A 6,732-nucleotide genomic window follows, 5' to 3' on the forward strand; every position below is an offset into this window, starting at 1 on the left:
TAAACCCGAGTAGGGGCGACAGGAGATTAGAAAAAAAGGAAGACACAAGACACAAAAATGAGAATAGTTAAGTTGGGACCAGGTGGGACACAGCACTCTGATGGAGATACTGTGGCTCCTACCTAAGTTCAGAACAATTATTATATACACAAATCAAAGGAGAGTGCTGGGGGCAGGGAAAATAACATCTGGTGTTACTGATGCATGCAGTTAGCAGGACTTTAGCTGCATACAAGGAAAGACTATGCAAATTCCTTGTTCCCTGAGGCAGGCTTTGCAAGTTCCTCAGGGGGCAGCGTCACCTGGGAGCAGCCTGATTTTCTGGACCACAACTGTTTAGTTGTGATCCTTCCATTAAACTGCCCCCAAGTCTGAGACCTTCAGTTCAAATCGCTTCCAAAAGATAGCCAATGTCTAAGTTGGCCATCCCTGTCTACCCTGTGTACCGAGGGTGTGTGAATGATCCTCACTGTAAAGATTTGCTCCCTCTTTTGAGGTACTACATCCATAGGTATAGGTCAAGTTCATCAAATTGTATCAGATTATACTTTTTTTCTTCATCTAGTCACGTTCTGATCATCCAGCCATTGAGGACAGGTCAAGTGGGTACTATTTGCAAGTGTGGGTGTTCTTGTGTATCTCCCCTCACTTCATATCAGCTGGATGCTTCACTCTCTGCTCTAGTCCTCTGTGGCCATGTCACTGTCTCTGGGTCCAGGACTCCCCACAACTTGCCACACTTCTGGCCAACCAGGTCTCAACCTGGTTTCACAGTAGTCTATTGAATGTGGTTGGCCTTAGCTTACAACTTCATTGCTGGTTTTCCCCCACTTCCCCTTATCGATGACCAACGTGGTCATCACCTTCTTTTGATGCTTTCTGCTCACTGAATATTTTGTCCATAGAATCCTTCAGTATTTCAAGTCAAGGCTTGAATTTTTTTCTTCAGTTCCTTCAGCCTGAGAAATGCTTAGTGTGTTCTTCCCTTTTGATTTTCTAACTCCAGGTCTTTGCACATTTTGTTAAAATATTTGATTTTGTCTTCTTGAGGTGCCCTTTGAAATTTTCTGTTCAGCTATTTTACCTCCTTACTTCTATTTGCTTTAGCATCTCTTTGCTGGAGAGCAAGTTTCAGAGTCTCTTCTGACATCTACTTTGTCTTTTTCTTCTTTTTTGGTCTTCTCAATGACCTTTTGCTATCTTCCTGTATTATGTTCTTGATATCATCCCACAACTCTTGTGGTCTTCAGTCTTTAGTGTACAATGCATCAAATCTGTTCTTCAGATGATTTCTAAATTCAGGTGGGGTATATCCATGTTCATATTTTGGCTCTTGTGGACTTGTTTTAAGTTTTTCAGCTTCAGCTTGAACTTACATATGAACATTTGATGGTCTATTCCACAATCTGCCCTGGCCTTGTGTGTTCTGCCTGGTGAGGCCCATGTGTATAGTCATCTTTTTATGTTATTTTAAAAAGCTATTTGAAATAATGAAGTCATTGGTCTAGCAAAATTCTATCATGCGATCTCCAGCATTGTTTCTATCATCAAGGGCATTATTTTCCCACTGCTGATCCTTCTCTGTTTCCAACCTTTGCATTCCAATTGCCAGTAATTATCAATACTTCATGATTACATGTTTGATCAATTTCAGACTGAAGAAGTTGGTAAAATTCTTCAATTTTATCATCACTGGCTTAAGTGGTTGATGAGTAAATTTGAATAACTAGTGGTATTAACTGGTCTTCCATGTAGGTGTATGGATATTCTAGCACAGACAGCATTGTCCCACAAGACAAATCTTCTTGATGATGAATGCAATGCCATTCCTCTTCAATTTGTCATTTCTAGCATAGTAAACCTTGTGATTGTTAGATTCAAAATGACCAATACCAGTCCATTTCAGCTCACTAATGCCTAGGATATCGAAATTTATACGTTCTATTTCATTTTGACAATTTTCAAATTTCCTAGAATCATACTTCCCACATTCCATGTTCTGATTATTAATGGATGTTTTAATCTACTTCTCTTCATTTTGAATTGTACCCCATCAGCAAAGAAGCTCCCAAGGGCTTTACTCCATTCTTGTCATCATGGTCAACTCTTCTTTGAGGATGCAGCTCTTTCCTAGTTGCATTTTGAGTGCCTTCCACTATATCTAACAATATTCTGGGGCTCTTCAACATGTTCAATATTCAATATTCTGGTGCTGACAGTGTTTATTATGTTTTCAGTGACTAAACATTCGGAAGTAGCCAATGTCTCCTTCTTCTTAGATGGTTTTCATCTGGAAGCTCAGCTGAAACCTGTTCACTGTGGGTAATGCTGCTGGTATTTAAAATACCCATGGCATAGTTTCCAGAATCATAGCACCATGCAAACCACCACAGCACAACAAACTGACAGATGACTGGTGGACCATCACATTAGGGTTGAGTTAATAAAATGTTTGACCAAATATAACAGGCTATTTTTCAAGTTGAAAATTTTGTATGGCCCATGAATGATGCTATAAATTTTGGCAGAAAAATGTTCTCCACCCCTGATTTTTTTATTGTTGAGTGCCATCGAGTTGGTTCTGACTCATAGCAACCCTGTATAGGGTTTGCAAGGAGCAGCTGGTGAGTTTGAGCCACCAATTTTGTTGTTTAAACAGACCTGGCAGTCCAGTGCTTTATCCCACAGCTCCACACCAGGACCATCACTTAAGACACTATCAAAGCTGACCACAAAATCATCATGCATCTTGAGCCCAGACTGAATGAAGAAGCCTCATCTTCTTTTCCTATATACATAATAGACCCCTCCAGTTTAAGATACATAAGCACTTAAGGGCCCTTTGTTCCTTTCACCATGATGTAAGGGGCTATAAGGGCACAGAAGAGATCTCTGTGTCAGATATCACCTGGGAACAAAAGGCCTGTTATGGGAGGGGGAAGTAATGAGATGAAAGAAATAGGTCATATTCTCTGTACTTTAATTAGTTATCTTAGTTTTATGTTTCTAATTATTTTCTAATCTCATTTTCAAAATATATGGATTTTGTATGCTTAGAAATAGAATTGGAAGCTGGATCTAAATGTAGTCTTCTTTACATCGATACTCTCTCTAGTCACCTTCATGAATTAAGACTGAAAAACTTGTCACTAGTGAAAGGCAGCTGCAGTATCTGTCAAGAAAGGACATGAACTCAAAAGCCGAATTGAGTTTATATACTGGTTGTGGAAACTCGACTGTATGACCATTTTGAAGCTGTGCCCTATTCTGTTAAACTGAAATGATTCTTGAACACAGTGTGGCTATGTGATTATATAGGATCAATAATGAAAATACAGTGGATGCCTTAAAATAGTAAAAATGTAAAACATTATTAATATATTTATAATTTCTCAAAATTAAAGCATGTAGGATAACACACACATACATTTACTAAACCCCAAGTTACAGTGTCTTGAAAGATTAAAAGAAATAAAGCTGAAGGTAAATTAGCAAATAAAACACCCATTGTAGAACTAGATGAAGATAGCTAAAAAATGGTTAAAGCAGTACACTGACAGGGAGTTGCCAAAGTAAAGCTGGATTCAGAAGAAGACACGGAACTAGCGATATCATTGCTGATGTCAGATGCATCTTGGCTGAAAGCAGATACCACCAGAAAGATGTTTACCTGTGTTTTATTGGCTAAACAAAGGCATTAGACTGTGTGGATCCTAACAAACTACAGATTAACATTGCAGAGCATGAGTATTCTAGAAGACTTAATTGTGTTTATGAGGAACCTGTACATAGACTAAGGGGTCAAATTAGGAAAGTGGCTATGTTCCATTGACACCCACTGACCTTGAGATGAGCGAGCAGGCCTGGCTGATCTGATGTTTAGGGTGATATGTGGGCTCCAGAGCCCACGGGCACTGACCTAGACACTGGGGGGTTAGAACAGAGTGAAGAAGCCAGTTAGCTGGTCTGAAGTGTAGGGAGATATGTGAACTCCCAAGCCCATGGGCACTGACTTAGCCACTGGAGGCTAGAGCCGAGAGTGAAACGGCCAGGTGGTCTGAAGTGTAGAGGCATATGTGAACTCCCAAACTTGCAGCTAGTACCCATTTGGCCTAGCTTGGAAGGCTAACTGACCAGAACTCAACTAGATACAGGTAAAGATGCTTGATAATGTGAGCAAGCGTATATTGCTACAATTTGATGAACTGGACCTTTGCTTATGGATGCAGGTTGCTTAAAATTCCAACTGGAACTGAATGATTCTTCATATCAAGGAACAAGCTTGTTTCCTCAGTGCACTGGGTAGACATGGATGGGCAATCTAGACATTGGTTATGAAAAATGGGGGGCTATAAAAGCACGAAGTAGCTGGCTTACAAGCTTTCATGAGTGTTTAGTTTCAGAATGAGATGGGTAAGTTAGAATTCTCCACTGACTAGTTTTCCTCTTCTCTAGATGGATCTGGTGAAAGGGATGGGGTTGATGCTGACAGGATTTTATGATTCACTGCAATTGTTAGCAGGATTGCGTTCATCTCAAATGTAATCATAGAATATGTGTAACTAAAAGGGTGGGGTTTCATTTCAGGAACAGATAATCCGAAGACCATTAAGAAGGAAGAATATAAGATCCTATCTAGAAAAGTGGTGACAGAAGAGATGGTGGCAGGGGTGATGGCATGGAGAGTGCGGGTTCTAGGCCCATGGACTGAGTAAAGCTGTATGCCTGCAGGCAGGAGGCTGGCTTGCAGAATATACTATTAGAACATTTAAATTAATATATATTTTTTGTTTTGTATGGGTACATCAATTACTTTTGTTTTATTTGTGAAACATAAGATGTAAAAGGGAAGCCACAGGGAGGAAGTAGGATAACTTACTGCAGGGAGGGGATTGTAATCATTGAGATGAAATAAAGTGCCTAACTTGTTGAATGTAAGTAAAGTTGATGATCTTGTCTGCGAACCTTCACTCAATTCACAATAAAAATTTAATAAATAAATAAAATCAGGAAAGGGGTGCTCCAGGGTTGTATACTTTTACCACACTGATTTAATCTGTATACTGAGCAAATAACCTGAGAAACGGAATTATATGACAAACATGGCATCAGGAATGGAGTTAAGACTCACTAATAGCCTGTGAAAGAAGCTCTGGTAGCGCAGTGGTTACAAATCAGGCTGTGAACTGCAAGGTCAGCAGTTTGAAACTACCAGCTGTTCCGCAGGAGAAAGATGAGGCTTTCTGCTCCTGTAAAGATTTACAGCCTTGGAAACCCTATACATGGTTGCTATGAGTCGGAACCAACTCCACGACACTTAACAACAACAACAGCATGTGAGCTGCAGATAACACAATCTTGCTTACTGTAAGTGAAGAGTTGAGATACTCACTGATGAACACCAAAAACTAGTCTTCAGTATGGATTGCACTTCAATGTAAAGAAAACAAAAATCCTTACAATGGGTCAATATACAACATCATGAAAAACAGGAAAGATTGAAGTAGTCAAAGACTTTATTTTGCTTGGACCCACAACCAACACTTAGGGAAGCAGTAGTCAAAAAGCTAAATAACGAATTGCATAAAGCAAATCTGCTGCACAAGACTCCTTTACAGTATTAAAAGAGCAAAGATGTCACTTTGAAGACTAAGGTGTACCTGATTCAAGTCATGGTATTGTCAATAGCTTCATATGCAATGTGAAAGCTGGACAATGAATAAGGAAGACCACAGAAGAATCATGAATTTCCAGAAGAACAAAAATATCTGTCTTGGTTCAGGAAGTTCAACCAGAATGCTCCTTATAAACCAGAATGGTCAAACTTTGTCTCTCCAACTATGGACATGTTATCAGTAAGGACTAGTCCCTAGAGAAGGACATCATGCTTGGTAAAGTGGAGGTTCAGTGAAAAAGAGGAAGATACTTCCTCCCAGCCAAGGAAGTGGATTGATAGTAGCAGCAATGAGCTCAAACAACTGTGAGGATGGCATAGGACTGGCAATGTTTATTCTGTTGTGCATGGGGTCCCCAGGAATATGAACAGGAACAGATTCAATGCCACCTAACAACAAACAATAGAACAGACGTATTTGAATGATGGTGTAAAAAAATATTCAAAGTGCCATGGACTATCAAAAGAACTAACAAATCTGTCTTGGAAGAAGTACTATTAGAATGCGCCTTAAAAGCAAGGATGGTGACATTTCGCCTCTTGTTCTTTGGACATATTGTCTGGAGGGGACAGTCCTTGGAGAAGGACATCATGTTTGGTAAGGTGGAGGGTCAGCAAAAAAGAGGAAGAATTCCCAATGAAATCGATTGACACAGTAGCAGCACCAATGGGCTCAAATATAACCATTGTGAGGATGGCACAAGACTGGGTAGTATTTTTTTCTGTGGTACATAGAGTTGCTATAAGTTGGAACCAACTTGAAGGCACCTAAAAACACAGAACTAGATTATGGAGCAATGGTGGCACTGTAGGATAAGCACTGGACTGCTAACCACAGGGTCAACAGTTTAAACTCACCAGCCATTCCAAGGAAGAAAGATGAGGCTTTCTGCTCTCATATAGATTTGTTGTTGCTATGTGCCGTGGAGTCAGTTGCTACTTATAGCGACCCTGTACAGGGTTTCCGAGGCTGTCAATCTTTATGGGAGCAGAAAGCCTCATATTTCTCCCACGGAATAGCTGGTTGTTTCAAACTGCTGACCCTGAGGTTAGCAGCC

General features: G+C 40.1%; 1 protein-coding gene across 3 annotated transcripts in view; it reads right to left on the bottom strand.

Annotated features, from left to right (window-relative positions):
* Positions 1 to 6,732, bottom strand: part of EIF2A (eukaryotic translation initiation factor 2A, 65kDa) — a 50,405-nt gene that overhangs the window by 39,909 nt on the left and 3,764 nt on the right. The window lies entirely within an intron of this gene.

Source organism: Chrysochloris asiatica, unplaced genomic scaffold (assembly GCF_000296735.1).
Source record: "Chrysochloris asiatica unplaced genomic scaffold, ChrAsi1.0 scaffold00113, whole genome shotgun sequence".
NCBI classification, from domain to species: domain Eukaryota; kingdom Metazoa; phylum Chordata; class Mammalia; order Afrosoricida; family Chrysochloridae; genus Chrysochloris; species Chrysochloris asiatica.